At 36.4% G+C, this 21532-nt stretch overlaps 1 protein-coding gene across 1 annotated transcript in view; it reads left to right on the top strand.

Moving 5' to 3' along the window:
- Positions 1–322: 322 nt before the first annotated feature.
- LOC112659662 (uncharacterized) overlaps positions 323–21532 on the top strand; it is a gene marked incomplete at its 3' end in the record, with an annotated part of 258850 nt that continues 237640 nt past the window's right edge. The window contains exons 1-2 of the mRNA XM_049106032.1: positions 323–462; positions 7453–7544. The remainder of the gene's footprint in view (positions 463–7452; positions 7545–21532) is intronic.

Below are 21532 nucleotides of genomic sequence, written 5' to 3'. Positions count from 1 at the left end.
TGTATTTGATAAGTGGGAAAAAGGCCTTAATGCAGAGCCTGTACTTTACTTGCTTTGTGAACATGGCAGGAAGAATAAAAGTTGTTGGTGTTGGGCTGGTGTTTTAATCCTAAAACTTGTTCTGGGCTTTAGCAATTTCCTAGTACGTTAAATAGAAAATAATCCGCTAAACTGTAGATTATGGAAAACCAAGCTTTATCCCCTATTAGAAAAAAAAGTGGTTAGGTTACTGTGTGTTAAGCTAATGTCAAAGTGACAAAGAGCAAGTCACATTTTGTTTGGTCTTTTTGGGATAAATAGATGAGAGCTTCAAGGAGATAGGATTCTGAAGAGGCAGTGGGTTCCAGAAAGAGACCTGAACCCCATAAAGAGGGCAGCAAAGCCACCCCTGCCTACAGCGAGGCGTCTGAAAGATATGTTCAGAGAAGAGGAATTCTGCTTGGAAATTCTTCCTCGGAACAGGTCAGTATTCAAATATATATCTAGAAATGTAAGATGATGTCTCTTTTTAAAATGACAAGTTGAAATGTCAGTCCTACGCATCATATTATCCACTGATTTTACTCACCAACACGCCCCTGTCTAGAACACATGATTTATGATCCACCCAAATCTTTTCCTTTCTGTTTCATATACATTTTAGCAAGCAGAACTCCTGCTACTTATCAATATCAATCCCAGCCCTCACATAATTTTGTTTTACTTCCTCTGGTTTTACTTCAAGTTGAGAGTGCTAATTTGTAGCATATTATGAGGTATCTATAATAAAACCCCAAAGCAGCATAAAGGTACTTGGATAAAATTAAGAAACAACCTGGGCTTGTTTGCATATGCACTGTGTTCCCGTGTGAACACTCTGGTAATTGTGAAGTCGCCATTTAGGAAGCTTAACCTGTAGTACATTTTAACTGTTGTGATTTATGCCACACAAAGGTGCCTTTAACCTATGGATGCATGGACTCCAGTGACACCTTTTCTTTTTTTCTTTTCTTTTTTTTTTTACTCTCAAACCAGTTCTTCCTTTTTTTTTTATAAATTTATTTTTTATTGGTGTTATTTGCCAACATATAGAATAACACCCAGTGCTCATCCCGTCAAGTGTCCCCCTCAGTGCCCATCACGTAGTCACCCACCCCCCACCCACCTCCCCTTCCACCACCCCTAGTTCGTTTCCTAGAGTTAGGAGTCTTTATGTTCTGTCTCCCTTTCTGATATTTCCCACTCATTTTTTCTCCTTTCCCCTTTATTCCCTTTCACTATTTTTTATATTCCCCAAATGAATGAGACCATATAATGTTTGTCCTTCTCCGATTGACTTACTTCACTCAGCATCACTCCTGTTCCATCCACGTCAAAGGAAATGGTGGGTATTTGTCGTTTCTAATGGCTGAGGAATATTCCATTGTATACATACCTTTTCTGTTTTCTATATGCATTTCTATTTACCTATAATGTAGCATTATGTGCTCAGAGCCACCAAAGAGAGAAGTGTTTTTTCTCTGTAGTCACCCACCTTATGTATCCCACCTAAAAACACAGGAATTCCACATGGCTAGCTCAAGGGGTGTGTGTGTGTGTGTGTGTGTGTGTGTGTGTGTGTGTGGTTGCTGTTGTTGTTGCTTTTATTGTTGTTTGTGAAATGTAAGCTGATTCAGGCTAAAGAGGAAAAAATATCACCAGGGGAGTGATACATACTTCAGTGCATCGTTAGTTGGAAGAGATGAACCATTCATAAAGCATTCAGCACAAAGAAGTTGCTCCTTAAATGGCATGGGCACATGGAGAGAAAAAAATGGTAGTCCCCTCCCCAGGTCAACACTCTCCGTGTTCTCGTCTTCACCATGTTAGGAAGTTTCCTGAACATTTGTTGCAGGAAAATCCTTCAGATTTGATGTTAGAGCTCATAGCTTTCATCCTTGGTTCTGGTATATATATGAATTTATTTGAATCTCTGTGTAGAGTAGGATGAAATAATTTACGCCCTTTATGGTTGTGATGAAGACTAATAAAATGTGTCCAAGTGCCGGGCAGTTAATGTTTCTCTCTCTCTTTTTTTTTTTAAAGATTTATTTATTCATGAGAGACACAAAGAGAGAGAGAGAGAGAGGGAGGCAGAGACATAGGCAGAGGAAGAAGCAGGCTCCTCGCAGGAAGCCCAATGGGGGACTTGATCCCAGATACCAGGATCAAGACCTGAGCTGAAGGGAGGTGCCCAACCGCTGAGCCACCCAGGCATCCCAATGTTTCTCTTTTCTTATGGTCCATCTTACATATTTGTTGAGAGCTATGCTTATTTTTTTAAAGATTTAATTAATTTCTTTTGGGGGGGTGGGGAGAGTGAGAGTAGTTGGGAGAAGGGTAGAAAGAGAGGGAGAGAGAATCTCAAGCAGACTCAGTGCTGAGCATGGAGCCAGATGCAGGCCTTATTCTCATGACTTGAGCCAAAATTGGGAGTTGTACACTTAACTGGCTGAGCCCCCCACCCCCCAGTGCTTCACCTATCTTACTTTTTGTTGCTATTGTAAAGGTGAACTGACACTTATAAAAGTCAAGGTGTTTAAATGGAGATAGGAGAAGGTCCCAGCGGAGGTGAGTGCTGTTGGGTGAGTCCTTCCTCAAACTGTTTATCTATACCTATTAATTTATATAGGGACTGAGTGGGATTGCTTTTCATCTTAATATTACATGGCTTTGTTGTGGTGGGAGATGTGGGGGTGACAAGAGACTCTAGATTGCATAAAGAGATTCAAAGGACCTGTACTAAAATATCAAGAGGACTGGCTGAGAATTGTCTGGTACAGGGATTACTATGGGAAAGTGGGAGATCCTGACAGAGATCCTGACAGTTGTATGCTTTGGAGGAAAACAGTAAGACTGAATACTATGAAACCAAAAGAGCAGTGGTGGATTGCAGGGAGCATGCATTTGAGAGTCAATTGAATCTTGGAGTCATTTGAGAGGTCCCGTTTCAAGGGTCATGCAAATGATGACATATTACTTTAATTGTTACCACTGGGCAATTTAGTTACCTAAGTATATAGAACTCTTTAGAAATATTTGCACTGACTTTATATATCTTGTAGACATGTAGGAAAGACATCGGATGAGTTGGGTCTGAGAGTTATCCAGTAAGAAGTAAAACTAAGCAATTAAGTGCATAGTGTTAACAAATTTAATCACAGAAGGAATCCAGGGAAACAGTAACACACTATTTTTCAAATAAATATTGAATTAAAAATAAAATAATTTTATTTTTTTAGCTGTAAGAGGGAGGTGTTTTCCTGGACATTTCCTAATATTTATTGTATATGATGTACCTGTTCTTAATCAGTTGGAGGTAACTAGGGTTTCCTCTCGATTTTAATAATAATTCATATATTTTGTTTATTCAATTAGGAAGCTATGCTTTCAGGAGGTTTTAAGAATTGGTTTATGTGGGCGCCTGGATGGCTCAGTCAGTTAAGTATCTGTCTTTGGCTCAGGTCATGATCCCAGGGTCCTGGGATTGACCTCTGCATCGGGTTCCCTGTTCACTGGGGAGCCTGCTTCTCCCTCTCCCTCTGCCTGGTGCTACCTCTGCTTGTGCTCTCTCTCTTGTTCACTTTCTCTCAAATAAATAAATAAAATCTTTAAAAAAATCTCTGTAAGTAAAAGATGGATTTCATAAGACACTTTAACAGATTAACCAGTATATTTTCTGTAAGCCAAAGCACATTCTACTCTGTGGTCAGTAAAGAAAATATTCTGAGATACAGTAGATTTTTAAAAATCTCTAGACTTTTATAGGAGCTAAACTATTTTATTACTTAACCAATACAGTTGCTTATCTATCACTCCTTAAATATTACCTTAAATATAAATGTAAGTTAAGATATAATGAATAAAACCATAAAGATAAACAGAACAAGAGCACAAATACTATTTCATAGAGGGGAAAAAAGCAGTAGTGATTTTCCACATGTTAATCTGAGAGAAACCATAATGACACTGTCATGGTCCCTAGTTTCTGAGCATCTGCCACATTCAGTGCCTTTTCTGAAGTAAGCAGGGAAAATGCTATATTATTACAAATGTGAAACATGGCTCTAGAGAGCAGAAATACAATTTTATAAATTAAAAACCTCATGGAATTCTTTTTTAGTTTTAATGCATGGTTATATCTGTATAAGAAAAATTTACTCTCCAATTGATGGCACTCAGATTTTTCCTTACTTAGCCTCCATTTTATGTATTTAGTTTGCAAGTCCTCATTAGTTACCTGGCATACGTTTTGACCATACCAGAATGTTCAGGAAACAAAAGGTTTCAGATGGAGACATTCTTGCCAAAGCAGACTAGCATTGAAGGAGCAGCAGTTTACCATCTAGAATGAACAAATACATTTCAGTGATGTTATTTTTGCTCTGGAAATCTTTATCTACTGCAGCCACAATCAATTATTTGCTTGCTGTCACTTCACATTTTATCAGCACCTCTAAGTGAAGAGATTTGCAAAACAAAAAAATGTTATTAGTTGTTACTTCTTTTCACTGAGATTTATTTTACATCTTATCTCTTTTTGCTGTGATTCGAAAGAATTTTAGTTTATATTAAAACATAAATTTTTCTCCATCTTCTCTTACCTCCTTTCCAATAGTAGGAGCTATTAAAGCTGATAATTAGGCAACTGGGATCACTGAAGCAATTTATATCATGAAAAAAATGTGTGGGCACACAACATAATAGCAACCTAATAATGAATAAGGCAACTAATTCTACAAGCATCTATCTCTGGTGTATAGACATGGTCCAAGGATACCATTTTATGTATCTAGAGATTGGGTGAATTGGCGAATTGATCATTCTTTAAAAATCTCCATTAACATAATTTCTTAGAACTGAAAATTCAGTATCCTAAACCATCAGAGAATTTGAGGTTATACTGTTGGTTGCAAATCTAAAGTGCAAAGGTTTTTTATTTCAAATGAATGGTAAATGCCTTTCTTTTAATACTCAAGTAAGCCATGGGGCATGGCTTATTCAGTCCTATGGAAGTCCAGGAGCCTACCAGGACATGTTCCAGAACAGGAAGCCATCCCACTTCTGTGTGGAATTGAGTCAAGGAAGGAGATTTGGAGACAGGATTTGGAGTATTGGTTTTATGTGCTAATAAAACTATATGTAGAAAAAGACAAAGTAGGAGAGCTGAATAATCTTCAGTAGATTTTCATATTCTATTAAACTTCTAGATCCTATTCTAAACTCCTGTATTTAAAATTATAGTAAAGTGGTTCCTGACATCTCTAGCCATACCCCTTTATCTTTTATCGATGTGGAGTCCACCATCACCAACAATCAAGCTTGTTCAAAGTTCAAGGCAAGTTCACGTGGGTGTTAATTAACATTTTGGCCAGATATCCTCTCACCTTTAGTGAGACAAATCAACATTTCTGAAACACAGATATTAATGAAAGGGTTTCTTGTTTGTTGTTTGAGAGCAAAGCATGCTACTTTTTACATAACTTTTTTGTAATTTCATCATGTTGAGAATGCCACACAAAACACGATTTTATCATGTGTATTTGTAAAGCAAAACAGCATCAGTCTGACAAATGATTTAATAATTGTACTCTCTTATTTGCCCAACTCCTCCCATTCTCTTATGAAGTTCCTTGTACAACCAAATTTCCTTCAGAAATTCAGCCCTCAGTTATATATCAACAAATGAAAATTTGTGCTAAATAAGACAGAATGAGAATGCTACACTGTGTTCAAGAGAAAAGAATCCCCATACATGATATTTAATATTTACTGTAAGTACTTCAATAAATAGGTCAAGATACTTATGCTTTTTTCCATGAGCTTCTTTACATCAAGGTCCATTTTTATTTTTTAAGTCTTCAACACCAGCTACAGAGCCTGGGAGAAAACATAAAGTATACTCTCAATTTTGAATGAATGAATAAATGAGTGAGTGCTGTAGAGATAATTGATAGGACAAAATTTTCATGGATATCTTTAGCATATAAATGTTCTCTGATACTAATTTTCTCTAATAGAGTCTAACATCACTATGTGGAGTGTTAGGATTTGGTACTTTTCATACATATCATCTTAATTATATTTAAAAATCTTTTGTCATAAACAAAAAAGTCACTTTTATCTCACGGATTTATTGAGGTATAATTTAAAAATAAAATTATAATATATTTAAAGTGTAAAATGTGATGATTTGGTATACTTTGTTTTGGTGAGAATGCTTAAGATCTACTGTCTTAGCAAATTTCAAGTACATAATCTAGTATTATTAACTATACCCAATGCTGTACCTTATATCTTTAGAACTTATTCAACTTACAGCTGAAAGTTTGTATCTTTGATCAACATCTCCCCATTTTTCATACTCCTCACCCCTGGCAACTACCATTCTATGCTGTTTCTTTGAATTTGACATTTATTTATTTATTTATTTATTTATTTATTTATTTTAGATTTTACATATAGGGATATCATACAGTATTTGTCTTTTTCTGTCTAGCTATTTCACTTATAAAAATTTCAACAAATTAGGTATAAAGAACTATACATCAATGTAATAAAGACCATTTATGACAAGCCCACAGCTAACATCATACTCAATGGTGAAAAGTTGAAAGCTTTTCAGGAATAAGACAAGAATGCCCACTTTTGCTGCTTCTATTCAATAGACTACTGGAAGTCCTAGCCAGAGCAATTAGATAAGAAAAAGAAACGACATCCAAATCAGAAAAAGACTCTTAAAAATACAATAGTGAACTTTCATTACATTCCTAATGATTCTATTTTAAACATTTTTCATAATTTAACATCGTAATTGCCTTAAGAACAAATTATTATTTTCATTTTATAGAAGAGCAACGTGAGGCACAGAGAGGCTAAGTCACTTGGGAAGGGTTTGTAGCTAAGTCACTGAGCCAGGATTCAAACAGACAGTCTTATCCATTACATTATGATGTTAGTAGCAGTTCACAGTATTAAAGGAATATGGCTTTTTAATGTAGAATCTTCGTCTTTTATCTGGCGTTTTGGAAGAAGTGACATTCTAGATCAATTAAGTGCTTTTGACATCTTTTAAATTATTCTGTAGGATATGGACCAATATATTTTATGAAGTGAATGATAACACTATTTCATCTTGCATTTGGTAGAACCAAAAAAAAAATAGTTGAGGCATGTTCATAATAGCTTAAATACTCAGTGACATTCCTTGTAATTAAGTTGGTAAAATAATGAATTACAAAATAATCATTCTGTACTTTTGAAAATACAGAGCATTAAAAAGAATTGGCTAGCATTATGAATTCGTTGAATTGAATTTGTACCTTATATATCTGTTTCACCTTAAAAAAAGACCGTCATTCCTCAAATATATACATTAAAAATAAAATTCTCCACAATCTGTAGTTAGTCACATTCTACTACTATTTTTTTTAGAAAGCCCAATCTCCTGCTCTTCTCTTGTCATCTCTTACCTTGTATTCTTGGAGTAAGTGACATATCGCTATCATGCTCTGCTCATCTTGAAGGTAGGAGCTTTGTCCTATTTGTTTGTGTGTCTTTCTACCCAACACCCATCCTGGAGTTCAATATTTGCTAATTAGATATTTATTGAATGGGCATTTGATACATAGCATATTGGATAAAAGAATACTTGCGGAAACATCTGAACCATTCACCTAACATATCTGTATAAGGTCATGAATCCAATTAGAATTTTTATATGTTAAGACTAAACAAATCATTACAGCCTTTTGCTACTGTTCTTTATATTATTCAACTCTAGCTGCCATAACAAAATACCACAGACTGGGTAGCTTAAACAACAGGCATTTGTTTTCTCACTCTTCTGGAGGTTGGAAGTCTGAGATCAGGGTGCCAGCATGGTTGGTTTCTACTGAGATTCCTTTCCCTAGTTTGTAGGTGGTTGTCTTCCCCTATATCTTCACATAGTGGGAAAAGAGAGAGAGCGAGGACTCTCTGGCTCTCCTTAAAAGGGCCGTAATCCCATCATGAAGGTTCTACTCTCACCACTTCATCTAAATCTAATTATCTCCAAGGCCCCATCTTAGCTAGTCACTTTGGAGATTAAAGCTTAAATGTATGAATTTTGCTGGAACATATTTCATTCTGTAGAACTCTTCATGAAAAAATACTAGATTTTCATGAAAACTTTTCTGCATAGATCTTAGCTCATGAAAAATTCATTTACCCTGAGTACTGAAGAATGTACTTGTTTCACAAATGTTTCAGCTGAAGTGCTTCTAGTGGCTGAGTGCTTTGTTTATTTTAGGATAGAGCTTTGCATGGGAGAGAAGCCTCAGGCTGAGAAAGAAGTCTGCTCAGAGATAGGTGGACTGCCGAGCCTCTGAGAAGTTGCACTCCTTCTTGCCTATCAGAGACCCAAAGTGCTTCTAAATATCCCTGGAAAACGATTTTTGACATGCACTTTTAGGAGGGACAAAGTAAAATAAAATTGCCTACTTTCTTGTTAATATTTAGAAACTTTTCTTCAACCATTTGAAATCTGATTTGGACCATCATGGTTCTGTGCCATCTATCAATTTGGAAAGGTTGAAATCTTTTCAAACACATGCTGAATATGTAAAATTTTTGCTATTTTAGTTGCTCACTCTGAGTGTTTAATGTGTTAGAATATAGAATGGTTCAGTGAAACATGGTTTGAGAAGAAACAGAAAGCACATGTGTATGGGATTGAAAATTTGTGGCAAGTCCAAACTTTTTGACTCAGCCTCTTTAAGCGAAAATTTGGATTACTTCATTTCCAAAGAAAAGTGAGGTGAAAAAAAGTGAGTATGTGTGTGTGTGAGAGAGAGAGAGACAGAGAAATTTGTCAGTGACATTGCTTAAGGATCGGTAAGATGAGAAAAGGAATATATAAGAAAATCTTCTTACGATGAACTTTCAATGCAGAATCCTATAACCCAAGTCAGTTGAAACATGAGTTCTCTGTAGAAATTGCACACATACGAGAAAAACTCCCAATGCACAATCCTCTAAACCCAGGATGTTGGGTAGGTATATTTACAAAAGACTTCCCAAGAGGAACTGTTAGACTACAGGAAGCCCATTTTCAATATGTCTGCATAACACCCATTAATATTAACAAGAATTATATCTGAATATGGAGAGGAACAACCTTCTTAACTTTAATCTCTTTTTCCCCCCTGATAAGTTATTGCTGACCACAATGCTCATTAGTGGCACAATAAAAAGGGTCTACGGGTAAATAATAACAATTCTTTGTAGTTATATACAGTGCCTTTGATCAGAGCAGCTCAAAGCCTCATGACTCATTAATTTTTGAAATACCTCAGTGAAGTATGAGGGTGTCAAGGATTACTACCCTCATTTCGTAAACAGAGAAACCAAGTTTTGCAAGCAACTATCCCAAGGTCATTCAATGATCTGGTGACAGTATCAGGGATATGATCTATAAGCCAGAGACAATTAGAACAAACAGTACTCAACAGAAACGAGCAGCTTCTGAGAGATTGCCGAGAAACTTTATGTAATGCTTAGAAATAATACAGCTTTTAAAAGCTTATTTTTCATTTAGGCTTTACTTGAATCATTTCTTCTATTGGTAATGGAGAGCCCCCCCCCCACAGCTTCTCATTTAGATCACTTAATATTGAACCATTTCCTTGAGTCTTCTCTGTGTCTGTATTTCTTTTGTATGAAAAAATAGTGTATGTATGTTTTCTATGAAACCATTCAAATTCATTGCTAATAAAAAAGAAGAAAATCATTACATATACATATATCCACACCTATATATGTTTAGGCAATTAAATATTGATCTATTTCATCCATTGATTCTGAAAAACTACCATCTGAATGAAGGTTAAGAGAATAGACCCTGCATTATTATTATTTTTCAAAAGGTAACCTCTCAGTTACAATAGGAAATAACACTTAAAAGCTGGCAAATCTGATTTTCTTTAAAATTTGTCTCAAAAAACCCCTCCCTGTGTGGTGTATGGGAAGGATGAAAATTTACCTTTTCCAGGATTATTTTTTCAATGCCCCTGTGTGCTGTTATGGTTACTTAAATTTTCAAAGGCTTGTGCCTTGGGATGCTCGTGGGGTGGCAAAGTCTCTAAACAGAGGCATTACCTTTTTGGGCGCATGAGCACGCACACATATGAGTTTGTATTTTATGTCTGTCCCCATGCTCTGTTTTCTAAGTATATCACGGTTTTATACATAGTAGAACAAGATGGTCCATGGGTTTCCTTGTTATTTTTGCAGAAGACTTCCTTTTCTCAAACTCTCCATTTTGCTGCTATGACACACCAATTCTCTCTTATCCTTATTTCTTTTCTTCTTCAGATAAAATGCAATAATATCCTGATACTGATCGAGATATCTGAGGTGCTAATTAGAATGTACATCTCCGGGAACAAAACCATACCCACTATCTCAAAATCTCTAGATTTTGAGCCCTAGATTATATAAATTTTTTTTTAAATTTATGATAGTCACAGAGAGAGAGAGAGAGAGAGGCAGAGACATAGGCAGAGGGAAAAGCAGGCTCCATGCACCGGGAGCCTGATGTGGGATTCGATCCCCGGTCTCCAGGATCGCGCCCTGGGCCAAAGGCAGGCGCCAAACCGCTGCACCACCCAGGGATCCCTAGATTATATAAATTTAATACAGACCCTCTAGAAGATTCTGATACACACTAAACTAAAGATCTTATTCTTATAATCATAGATAATACTTCTATAGCACTTACTATGTGCCAAGTGTTGGTCTTAATGTATAGGAACTCATTTATTCCTGCAGAAACCCTTGAGATGTTATGAATTTAAAAAAAGCATGTTGCTAAGAACATAAATTCCTACTCTCCATATAAATTTGAAATGTACTAGCCATGCATGAGATGACAAGACCTTTAAGCAATGAGGTGGCATTTCAAATTTAATTGATAATAAGTTGCAAAATTAGTATAGCAAAGTCTTGATTACCCTTCATTCAGATTGAGTTGCTTTTAAAAATAATTATCTCTGGAGTGGTACAATTATTTCACTGAGCTCTTCTTCCATGGTAGAGTGGATTTATTCTATCTTTAGGTCTCACAGAAAATGATGTATTTTCAGGAAAGTTTTGGACTTTATAGACATTCATCCATTGTCAGTTTTTGTTTTTAGGTTCTTAAAAGTTTCTCACAAATGAACTATTTCAGAAAACCATTTTTTTCCAGGGATGTTTCTGGAATAATCAAGGAAATTGGGATATAGACAGGCTACTAGAAGATATGAAAAAATTAGCTGCTGTAGTAATCAAGACAGTGTGGGATTGATGAAAGAAAGATAAATGTAAGATAGTAAAAGAAAAAAATAGATGGCACGGATATAGTCAACCGAATTTTGATAAAGGAGTAAAACATTCGGTGGAGAAAAGACAGTGTTTTCTACAAATGGTGCTGGAACAACTGGGCATCAACATGCCAAAAACAAACAAATAAACAACTGCCCCCAAAAACAAAATAGAACCTTGGACACCAACGTTACACCTTTCACAAAAGTTGACTCAAAATTGATCATAGACCTAAATGTAAAATACAAAATTTCTAGAAGATAACATAAGAGACACTTATGATGACTTTAGGAATGGTGATAACTTTTTAGATACAACAACAAAAGCATGATCCAGGAAATAAATAATTTATAAGCTGAACTTGATTAAAAACTAGTCTGTGAAAAACACTAAAGACAATGAAGAGGTAAGCCATAGACTGGGAGAAAATATTTCCAAAGACACATCTTAAAAAGAACTGTTATCCATGATATATAAAGAACTCTTAAAACTCAACAACAAGAAAATGAGTGACATGATAGACATATTAAGAGTTGCTGAATGTCCTAAGTCACCAGAGGCATGCAGATAGATTAAAACAACAATGAGATACCCCTGCCCATCTATTGGAATGGCCAAAATTCAAAACAATGAAAACACCAAACACTGGGAAGGCTGTGGAACAAAAGGAACTCTCATTCACTGCTGGTAGAGTGCAAAACGGTACACTTTAAAATACACTCTAACCGTATGATCCAACTCTAACCTCATGATCCACTCTTCTCAATATTTACCTAAATGAGCTGAAAACATATTTTCACAAAAAAGCAAAAGCTTGCATACAGATGTTCATAGCAGCTTTATTCGTAATTACTAAAACTTGGAAACAACCGAAATGTCCTTCAATAGGTAAACGGATAAACTGTACAACAGGATGTTATGTAATACTAGAAATACATAAGCTATCTAGCCCTGGAAAGACAGGGAGAAACTTTAAATGAATAGTATTAAGTGAAAGAAGCCATTCTGAAAAGGCCGCATAAGGATTCTGCAAAAGGCTGTATGACATTCTGGAAAAGGTAAAATGGGGAGGCAATAATAAGATAAGGGGTTGGGTAGGAGGGAAGGATGCTACAATAGGCAGAGCACAGAGAATTTTTTAGGGCAGTGAAACTGTTCTATATGATACTATAGTGGTAGGTACATGTGACTCTACAATTTGTCAAAATCCATAGAATGTAAACACAGAGAGGGAATCATACTGTGGACTACGGACTTTGTGTGATAATGATATGGCAACATTGGTTGAGTCAGTGTTTTGATCAATCCATCAAAGAGTCATTGATTTTAACAAATAGACCACTCTGGTGTGAGATGTTGATGGGGGGAGGCAATGAATGTGTGGGGGGCAAGGCGTATGTGGGAACATTCTGTGTTTTCTGCTCACTTTTACTGCAAACCTAAAACTGCTCTTAAAAAAAGTCTATTATAAAAAAAAAAAATCAGTGCTAGTTCTGTAATGTGTCATAATGATAGGGTTATAAAGAAAATGACCCTTTTTGGGAGATGGATACTGAAATATTTAATAGTGAAATGTCAAAATGTTTTTGATTTACTTTTAAGATTTTTCAGTTTTCTTGTGTGTGAGTGTATACACATATGTATATGCCTGTATATATAAATGTAACAAACATGGCAAAAATTAATCATTAGTAAATCTAGGTAATAGAGATACAGTGAATTCATTATATAATTAATTGTTACTTTTATGTATTTTGGTATAGTTTATAATTAAAAAATAAAAAGAAACACTTTTATCCAATTACCATATGTTAATTTTTTAAAAAGATTTATTTATTTATTTATTTGAAAGAGAGAGAGAGAGAGAGAGAAAGAGTTTACACAGGAGTGGGGAGAGGCAGAGGGAGAGGGAGACTCAGAATGCCAAGCAGACTCTATGCTGAGTGTCGAGTCTAACTCAGGGTTCATCTCACAAGCCTGAGATCATGCATGACATGAGCTGAAATCTAGAGTCAGATGCTTAATGGACTGAACCACCCAGGCACCCCCACATGTAAATTTTTTTAAATGTTAGATTGGTTCATTCTGATTTATTAGATTAATATGCCATTCACTGGGGCAGGAATTTTTGTGAACTAATTTGTTTTTTTGTACAAAGCCATGGGAGATAAGTGTGATGATCCCCATGGTTTCAGGTGAAGAAATTGAAGCTGAGATCCTGTATTGTCTCCTCATTTTTCACCTAGAATTCCCAGATGCCCCTTTACTCTTGACTCCTCACAGTTTCTTTCATTCTGTTCTTTGAGGTGGTTACTGTAGCATTTTGTTGTAGGAGGGAACACCTGACTATTCTTTCCAGTCTTTGTATCTGGGGATTCTTTCATTCTTCATGGCTTTCCCATAGGGTCATTAAAACGCGTGACGCATCATGCTTGATAGAATTGACAAAAATATATTTAAGCAGCCTGCCATTCAAATTATTTTTTAAGAAGCAATTTTCTACTGTTGATTTAGAGACCAAGAGATCTATTTTAGCCAGCTGAATTTCTGGTTAGCTAATTTAATCTGTACAAAATTACATAAGTAAACCTGAAACAAGCCTCCATCCTTTTTTTTTTTTGCCTTTGGATGTAACAATATTTTCAGAAATGAATCAAATAGAATAAATAGCACTCAGGCAGAGCAAATGACTCTAATGGTAATCTCTTACACATTCCTTTGTTGAAAAGATTGAAAATGAAGATAAAAACTTGGCAGCTCAAGGGTTAAACCCTTCCATGTGTTCTGTTAAGTAACAGTTTGGAATGTGAACACATAGGGTTGCCTTTTCAGAAGTTCAAAATGGGGAAGAGAATTGATAAATCTTTCCTTCAGGCTGTCCAAACCTCTCTTCTGATGGACCATCTGACTTCCAGCAGCGCTTGGTGGTCTATATTTGCATAGAGAGACATCTAGTTTTCAGTTCTTTGGTTAATTAAGTTTCTATTTGGTTTCAAGTCCATTATTTGTGGCAGCATAAGGTCACAAATAAAATATTATAATTGTAGTTGATGGGAATTACCCTTTTATGTGTAGGCCATATGAGTTCTGGGTCCCAAAGCTCAGACTAGTTCTGTATTATTTGGAAAAGCAATCAAGCAGTCTTGATCTTGGTTTTTCAGTTAACACAATTCAAGGGGATGATCATTTGTAAGTTTTTCTTTGGTTCTAAAATTTTAATGATGTTACCTTACATTTGAGTACAGACATTGTGAGAAAGATAGCAGGCAATCCCCAATTCATGAAATGTTGGGGATTTTCTTCTTTGTGGGTTAATTATACTTTACATTAATATTTCTAAGATTTTTATGAGCCTTAAGGCCACCTGAGGTGCATGTAGAGATGTGGGCTCTTTGTTAGGTTTGGAGTATGACCAGGAATCTATGTTTCTTTTTTTTTAAATTTTATTTATTTATTTATTCATGAGGGACATAAAGAGAGAGAGAGAAAGGCAGAGACACAGGCAGAGGGAGAAGCAGGCTCCACGCAGGGAGCCCGGCATGGGACTTGATCCTGGGTCTCCAGGATCCCACCCTGGGCCGAAGGCGGCGCTAAACCGCTGAGCCACCAGGGCTGCCCAGGAATCTAGGTTTTAAGTAAGTCCTCTAGATGATTCTGCAGCACGTGGTGCTCAGGTGGTGCTTTGAGGAGCTCTGTACTATGATTCCTACTAGGAAGCAGTGCTCAAATTTTTCTGTCTAGCCATCATAAGGGAACTGATTTTTCTGGCACTGCTAGTAGAGGCTCACCTCTGAGCTGATTTTTACTCAGGGAGAGAACCTTGCCAATGTAGGGAGTGGAGTGACAAATGTAAAAATAGCAGGGGAGCACAGTCTGAAAAACCTTCTAGGTGATTCTCAGGCATTGCTTTGACAGTGGTGGGGTGGTGCTGGCAGGGAGCTTGGCTCCCTCCATAGCCTCTGCAGTCAAGAACACAGATTAAAATTACATAATTATGCTATTTTTTATAACATACAACATGATTATGTTATATGAAGCAGTGTAGGACTTGCTTAAAATTATTTTGACTCAATGTGTGTATTATATTGTAAAGCATTCATAGAGAAAAGGGCAAATCAAAGAAGCTTTTTCAGTGGAGGAAGCATCCCTGGTCCTAAAACTAATTCATGTTTCTTTACTCTGGGTCAAAGCCCTCCCCTAATCTTCAAATTCTCTGTTCCTTATATACCATTCTAAAACCTGTGGTTATTCTATTTTCCTCATCTTCATAATCTTCTCAAGAACTCATGTTTTACCTTTCAGATTTCGTCTATTATTTGTTCATTATCCACTTAATTGATTTCTTCACTCATCATCATCATTCCTTATTGTTTTACCCCACAGGTGTGTGATGGACTCCCACACCACCCCAAATTTATGTTAGATATTGAGATTGATGGTTTCACGTACATCAGGAGGGTATGAAAAGGTTTATTACTTATATAAAAAGCTTTCTGGGGGAGAACAGGACAGGTTCACAGGACCTAAGAATGGCTTGAGAGGGAAGGGGAGGAGATGCCTGGCTTTTATTGTGGTTCAGTGGTGGGGCTGGGGTGAAGACTCCCCATCCATCATGTGCTAGCCTGGTTTGAGCTTCTCACTGGCACCAAGGGAGACAGTACCTAGGCTTTCTTAACAATTTGCTCACATATGGGGGTAGGATGGGAGGAAAAAGGCTAAAATATCAACAAACATAAAAAAAAGAGTGATTCTTTATCACACTTCCATTTGCTTACTTTTGGGTTAATTCACTTTTTAAACTTTTTTTTTAAAGGTTCAAGGTGAAAGCATATATCATTGATTTTATGCTTGAGAACTCTCTCTCTCTCAATGTAGAATTTAAGAGCTATACATGTTCTTTGATGTACTTCTTTGCTCCATTCTAGTGATTTGGACACATTAACTTTTATTATGTTTTAAAATTCATTTTATTTTACAATTTAACATATTTTAAAATTTCTCCTTTGATCTATGAGTTCTTTAGAAGAATGCTATTTAATTTCCCAAATATTTGGAAACTAAGGAACTTCGTTTAATAACTTATAGTGCAGGGCTGCTGTAAGTGAATTATTTTCATTTTCACCTGGTTGAAAATATCTCTATTTTGCTTTCACTTTGGATATTTTTGTTGAATATAGACTTCCAGACTGACAGTTTTTTCTTGCAGCACTTAAAATCTGCTATTCCATAGTCTTTTGGCTTTCTTGTCTCATTTGTGAAATTGGCCTTCATTCTTAATGTTGTTTCCTCCCATGAAATCCAGTTGATTGTCATTATTCATAGATTCCTGATTTGCAAATTCTCTTTCTGGCTAAAATTTATTTGTGACTTCCAGATCAATCGTAGAAACACTTTGTTATAATTCATGAACATGTGCAGAGTGGTGAAAAAGTTGAGTTGCCTTATGTGCAAGTTCCCAGCTGTGGCTGGACAAGGCAACCCCCTACCTTCTCCTTTCAGTTCTCATATTTAAATGAGGGTTCTTTTTGTGGTCTGTTTAATGCCACATTTTTGCACTCACCCCCCCCCTTTTTTTTGATGATTTCTCTGCTTCAAACAGTCCCCACATGTAGCTAAGTGTGTCTAGTGTTCCTAAGCACAAGAAGGCTCTGATGTGCCTCATGGAGAAATTATATATTTTAGATAAGCTTTATTCAGGTGTGAGTTGTAGTGCCATTGGCTGTGAGTTGAATATTAATTAATCAAAAATATAGTACATCCAGAAAAAGGAAGAGGAAATTCACCTACTCTGCATTAGGGTGCTCCAGAGAGTGTTAAGGTGACTTTGATACTGGGTAATGAAGCTATGGAAAGCATGGAAAAGTGGCTAAATTTGTGGATTCATAAGATGACAACTGATTTAAAAAGCATAATTGGTTGTATTTTTCTGAGACTAAAAGCCAGATAAGTTTGCAGTCGTGTTTTCCAAATTCAGGAAAATGCTAAACGTACCTCAGTTAGTGTTGGCCTACATTTATGTTTTAAAAGGTGATGCAACATGAAAAATGCTCAACTTGCATTTAGGGCAGGTTCTGTAGAACAGGCTGTGGAAGAATTTTAGAAATACCCGCTAAGTTTTATATGAGGAAAGGTTATATGGTAAGGAGGTTTGTATAACAGGATGGGCTTGTTTCATATGGACGTTGGCAATATCTTTATGTAACAGGAAGTGCTTCTATTGATGAAATGTGACCAGAGGCTCACAGGCACCTAACCCCATACGTTCTTTAGGAACAGTGTGGTTCAGTGTTCACCAATTCAGCGTGTGCAGTGACTTTATTGAACATAACTACCACAAATGACAAGAATCAACTACATGTCTTTTCATCTGGGTACTTTGCAGATTTTTCTCTTTATTTGCTTTCCATTGTTTTGATTATGATGATCTTTAGATTTGATTTTTTTTCTTTATATTGACTGAATGAAGTTTGCTGGGTTTTTTGATTCTGGGTTTTGGGTCCCTTTATTAATTATATAAAAGTCTTAGCTGTTATCTCTTCACATATTTCTTTTGTTCCATCCTTTCTCTTTCATTTTCCTGGAACTCTTTGTATATTTACACCATAAGATAATATTTCACAGATCTCAGACTTTATTTATTTTAACCTTATTTATTTATTTATTTTTAACATTTTTTTCTCCTTGGATTTGCATTGATATTAACTTGTCTTTAATTTTACTCATTTTCCTCCTCAGCCCCATTCAGTCTGCTAAGTCCCCTGAAAGAGTTTTTGATCATTGATATTGCATTTGTTTATTTACTTATTTTTAAAGAGGGAAGGGTAAAGGGAGAGGAATCTTAAGCTGGCTCTATACCTAGTATAGAGCCTGAGGTGGAGCTTGATCTCATGACCCTGAGATCATGACCTGAGCCAAAATCAAGAGTCAGAAGCTTAACTGACTAAGCCACCCAGGCACCCCTCTTATTTATTTTTTAAATGCTACTTGACTCTTTGCAGTCTTCATCATCTGTTAATGAAACTTGTTCATCTTTTTTAACAGGATCTTTTTACTTAGTTTTTATTCTTATTATACAGGTCCCCATCTGATAATTTCAGCATCCCATCCATCTATGGGTATGGTTCCATTGACTGCTTCCTGTCTTGATAATAGGTCATGTTCTCCTGCTTCTTTGCTTCTTTTCTGTTTTTTTAATTGAATGCTGGAATTCTGTGAAAAAAAGAGATACTAAAGTAAATAATATTTCTGCCAAGCAAAGGTATGTTCCTTTCTCTGTCATGTTATAAGTGTTGGAGTTAACTCCAACAGTCATACAAGCAGTATGCAGTCATACAAGCATTCAGTCAGGAGGTCTGGCTTGTGTGCTTGCATTGAGTAGATGTAGCTCATGACACTACTTGAATTATCTGATGATAGAATCAGAGCCTTCTTTAAAGTGGGGCTTCCGATCTGGGTGCTAGAGGTTTTGTCCCACTTTTCCTGCCCTCATCTGCCCATCAACAGCCTCTGTGTACTTGCAATGTGGGGATGTGGTCTCTCTTAGCCTTTCTGTCCCTCCTCTGGCAAGTCCATGAAGGGGCCGGAAGAGTGGTTGACTTTTCTGTCTCCTGCTCTGCCTTCAGTATTTTGTAGCTTTTGTGTCCTGTGCTTTGGGCCTAAGGAATCTCTTTTGGCTTTACTGTCCTGCTGCTAATCTTATGAGTATTCGGTGAGGACCCATGGAAGAGAATTGGTGGGTGGATGTAGATTTTGTTTGTTTGTTTGAAACTCCAAAGACTTCAAACTTCATTCTGGTCTACTCCTGATTTGATAAAATTAAGGAAATAGTTATGTTTTTCTTCCCATGTCTATGGCAGCTTTTACCTCCTACCACTGCTCTGTGAGGATAAAATCAGCCATGGGACTCTTTTCTTCTAAGAGAGAATAATAATTTTCTGGGTTTCATTTGATTATGTTTCTTTGTGACCTCAGCTCTCAAATTAGTTTTAAGAAACCCTATTGTTTGGTAGATTATGCTACTTTTATTTTTAGGAAGGGAGAGACATTCTCTTGAGACTTTCTGTCTTTAAGTGAAAGCAAAATTCTTCTATCTTCAGATTCTCCCTTTGATTCTTCTCTTTATCAAATTATTATTTTGAATCATCTTCAGTTTAAAATCAACTGAACAAGAAAGTCCCAGTAGGCTAATGGATAAGGCATTGGCCTCCTTAAAACAAAAACAGAATGACAACTCTTCATTGACTGCTTATCCTTTTTCCCCCATGGCCACAATATTTATTCTCCTCACCCCCAAACTAGAAAGAATAACTTCCTCTTGGTTTCTCTGTTTCTTTTCCCTCTTAGTCTTTTCTCAACTTGCTGATGTTTGGTTTCTAATGACTGAGACTGTTTCTGTTTCTGTGACCTCCAATTGCTAAGTCAACCGCTGGTCAATCTGTATTTTATTTTGACCTATTGCATTCAAAACCTTAGAAGCATTTTGCTTTTTTGAAACTCTATTATTGCTTGGTTTTTACACTTCTGAAAGGTCCTCCTTTTCAATGTATCTTTAAAATATTCTTCTAGAACTCTTCTAACCCATTATTTTGATGCTCTGCACATTTCCTGTAGGTCATCTCATCCATGCCCATCAGCTTTAGCTTTTCACTGAGGACTCAATTTCAATTTCCAACTCACATCTCCATCCTGCTCTCCAGAGCCGTATATTGAACTGCCTTCAAGATCGATCATCAGGGTCAGTCTAATTGGCTAGGTGGTTCAATTAGTTAAGCAACTGACACTTGATTTCAGCTTAGTTCATGATCTCAAGTCATGAGATCAAGCCCTGCATCAGGCTCCCTGCACAGCACGGAGTCTGCTTGAGATGTCCTCTCTCTGTCTCTGTCTCTCTCTCTCTCTCTCCCTTTGCCTCTCCCCCTTCTCACATGTGCTCTCTCTTTCTCAAAAACAAAAACAAAAAAACCCAAAATGATCATCGGATGCCCTTTTTCTTACCCTATTCTCAGCTCAAACCTCCTCTTCTTGAATTCTTTATCTGATTGAAAATTACACCATCCTCTATGTGGTTTTCTCAACTAGGAATCTGGAAGTCATCCTGGGTTACTACCTTTTTTTCTTTTTTTTAAATCAAATGAAGCACCTGCTCCTATTCATCCACATCCCATGCATTTCTCTGATCTTGTTTCTCCTCTCTAGTCCCATTACCACATCTCTAAAGCTACGGCACCTGCCCCCTCACTATAGCTATACCTTCTTTACCTGTTTCTTTGTGGTATGATCAGCTCTCCACACTGCTGCCAGAGATGCTTTCTAAAATGACAACCTGATTAGATTCCCCCTTGTTTGAAACCTGCAATTGTTTCCCTTTCATCTGTAGTGCCCTAACACATCAGAGACACTCAACAGTCTTGGAGGAATGAAAGGTAAAACTCAAAATTATATTGAAATGTATTCAACCTCTTTTGTTCTATGATCCTTGTCAATTTTTCCAATTTGACCTCCTACTTTTCTGTCCTTAGCCTTTCATACTCTAGCAATTATGAAATCGTTTATAATTTCAGGAGAAGCTTGTTTGCCACTGACACATTCTTGCTTTTTTTTTTTTTTTCTAAGATATTTACCTTGTTGACTTTTCCCAAGAAAACTAGATGGTCTTTTTCTTAGCTCCTTCTCATGAGCTTTGGTGAAATCTCCACCCTAGCAATTCATTATTGGCTTGCTTATAGATTAGATTTCTATAAATGATACACTCCTAAGATGGGAACTTTGCCTTTCTACTAGTAGCTAGTAGAATTGGTACACAATAAAAGCTCAAAAAAGTAGAAAGAAGAAGGTGTTAATTCAACCCAGGTTATGACATACTAAACCAGGAGCTGGTTGTGACATACTGAAGCCTGAGGGTTGGCTTATTTGTTAATTATTAAAGATACTGTTCTTTGATTGGAAGGAAATCATTTAAGATTGCAAAAACATTTAGAAAAGCAGTGATGTGGGGCAAAAGATGATAAGAACATAGTAATTTTTCCATTTTTATTTTGTTTCCTTTGCACAAGAGGTACTGAATAAAGAAAGTATTGGAGAAAAATAGCATTGAGACTTTTTCAAAGAATAGTTATATGGCGAGGGTTGAGCACAGACAGAAGGAAATCTCATAAGTCCATCATTAATGTAG

The sequence above is a fragment of the Canis lupus genome, chromosome 35, assembly GCF_003254725.2.
Source record: "Canis lupus dingo isolate Sandy chromosome 35, ASM325472v2, whole genome shotgun sequence".
NCBI classification, from domain to species: domain Eukaryota; kingdom Metazoa; phylum Chordata; class Mammalia; order Carnivora; family Canidae; genus Canis; species Canis lupus.
The sequence above is the reverse complement of the archived record's forward strand: the minus strand, read 5'-3'. Positions and strand labels throughout refer to the sequence as shown.